This window comes from Myodes glareolus, chromosome 13 (assembly GCF_982192425.1).
Source record: "Myodes glareolus chromosome 13, mMyoGla1.1, whole genome shotgun sequence".
In the NCBI taxonomy this organism is placed as follows: domain Eukaryota; kingdom Metazoa; phylum Chordata; class Mammalia; order Rodentia; family Cricetidae; genus Myodes; species Myodes glareolus.
Genome location: NC_142038.1, coordinates 66896404 through 66899190, shown reverse-complemented (window position 1 = coordinate 66899190; position 2787 = coordinate 66896404).

Below are 2787 nucleotides of genomic sequence, written 5' to 3'. Positions count from 1 at the left end.
AGGTATCACGAGGCTCTCCCTCTGGCCCACAGAACACTAGACACAAAGGTATCACGAGGCTCTCCCTCTGACCCACAGAACACCTGGGAAGATGATCACGGGGAGGGGAAACTGAACTTTTCGTAATGAAGTCCTGAATCTGAAATGACTGTGATTGCAAAGTCTGCCTATTTTCCCTGAAAGGAAAAATAGGAAACTTGCTCTCCTCTCAAATGAGTACGAGCTTGACATTGTAATACTAGAAAGAGCCCCTCATTTTGTGTGCCCCATTCTGCCCCCAAGTGCCCACACTTAACTGCTTTGTCCATATGACAAGAATATGACACGGTGATCAGCATTTGAGATTTTCCAAGGTGCCCTTCCTGATGGGGTCCTAAGTGACCAGTATTATTAGTGGGGAGTCATGAAGATTGGAGCTTGGATTCAGGCAATAGGCATTAAAATGAGAGAGACTGTTGCTAACTAAGTAAGCACGCAATAAGGTATGTACAGAAGAGGAGGGACCAGCAGTGTTTAAACATTGTCTGTGCATACAGATAGAAGAGAAGTGAAATCACTGAGCTTAGATGGTTATGTTTTGCTGCCTGTCTGCCTGCCTGTCTCTCTTTCTGTCTTTCTCGATGTGAGTAGTGGTTTCTTGTGCCCAGACAAGGCAGGCACACAGTTTTCTCTCCTGAGTGTGGCTAACCTTGCATTTGGACCAAGTGTCAGGATGACATCATGTTCAACAGAAAGATGGACGCACAAGAATAGCAGCAAGATAACAGGACAGGAGAAGCAGTGCGTCTTCTCCATGACTCGTTAGCCCACAGGGGAGAGCTGATGCTCCCAGCTTGAGCAATAATTGCACAAGGAAAGGAAAAGGCAAGCTGGAGGGCAGAGACCCAGGAAATGTTACCCTTAACCTGACAGCTTTCATGTGGCTATTTTCAATTGCTCTCCAATTCCGCCAAACCTTTTAAAAGAGTGAATTGCAGCTGACAGAATTACTAAAGTGTTGATTTATCACCACCGGCTTATTATAGACCCAAAGGTTGGAACTAATGCTTTTCTTTCAATCTTTTCACTTTACTATGCATTACCCAACAGTATTCAATAGTCATTGAAAATTTTTAATGAAATCTGGATAGACGTTTAGTCATTAAAATCCCTGAGGAGTATAGTCTGTAAACTTTATTTCAAACTTGAAAAATCCCTTTCTTCGGGTTCTCTAGGAACTTACTTATACTCCTGCAGTTTCATCAAGGAATCTGAGCCGAACTTGGTGGTGTAGTCTGCAGTCTTTGCAAGTGGTGGAGCAAAAGGATTGGTGGTTCACAGCCATCATCAGAGTGAGTTAAGGGAATTCTGGGATACATGAGACAGGACTCAAATACATGCATGTGCCCACACATACACACACACACACACACACACACACACACACACACACACAAAGCCACACTTAATGCCATAATTGAGTCCAACTATTCCATGAATAGAGCATCTTATGAAACCAATGTTTCTGTAGACTTCAAGAATCACAAAAATCAGTTAAAATAAAACATTTGAAAAAGAAAAAAGGGACCAAATAGTCTAGATATTGAAAAACCAAAACTGTTGATAGTAAGTATACATAAAAATATAATTTTAAAATAGACAGGAAATTTGGGGTTTATATTTTTTAAGCAACTCAACTTCTCCACTCAAAAAATAATTTTATACAGTTTCTTGGTATCATCAGGGTTAAGATCTAGATATGGGATTACTAGATTGGAAGAACTAACTATTTTAATTGACAAGTACCAGATAATTTTAAGAAATAGTTGAAAGGGGATCTAGTCGTTCTCTCTCTCTATAGGAAGCCTACCCTGTTTAATAACATCCCCAATGAGATTTTTCTGCATAGCTCTATTTCAAAGTGGTATTTTTAAAATGGGAGTCATTAGCCGGTGACACTGAAATACGACCTGAAAACACAGGGGTGATGAGAGAAGATGAATTCTCAGCAGCAGGAGGGCTCTGTCCAAACCTGTGCTTGATTCAGAACTGTCTAGACGAACTCACCTGCTTCTAACAACATACTCAAAGTGAAATGCAAAACCTGTATTCTAATGTACAGAGATCGTTGTTTTCCTTTCAGTTCTGAGACAGGACCAAGCTGGTTTCAAATTTGCCCAGCAGTCGAAGATGATCCTGAAGTTCTGATCCTCTTGGCTACACTTGCTAATGCGTCACAGACAGACCCCGCCAGGCTAGGTTTTCCGTGTTGCCGGGATCAAATCCAGGGCTTTGTGCAGGGGAGGAAAACTCTCTGCCAACTGAGGTACATCCCAGAAGTTTTCTGTGTTTTATAATTACTGTTTCTACAACCTTATTTAATCTTTCCCTGCGGAATCACTCATTTATTTACGCATTCAGCAAATGTTGGGTGTAATTACTGCTTCCGGCGGCCCATGTCACTAGAGGAAGTGGTATTTGTTAAATTCAGTTTATTTAAAGTCTGGATTGGTCGAATTATGGAAAAGTTTAAAAGACTATAGAACTAGATATAAGTATTTGTTCCTTTAAAGTATCTTTTCCTACTCTGTAGTGCTGGGTAATTCTGCTTCTAAAAGCCACCAGTTATCAAAAATTCTAGGGCCAGCTGTGGTTCAACTCCTTGTTAATTTACTGAAGGATGTCCCGGGGGCACCAGACAAGTTCTTACCCTTCCTCCACCAGAACACACTAAGACCCTACTGCTGAAGGCATCATATGCTTGAAGACAAAATACAGAGAAACCAAACTGGAGCTGAACTAAAAGCT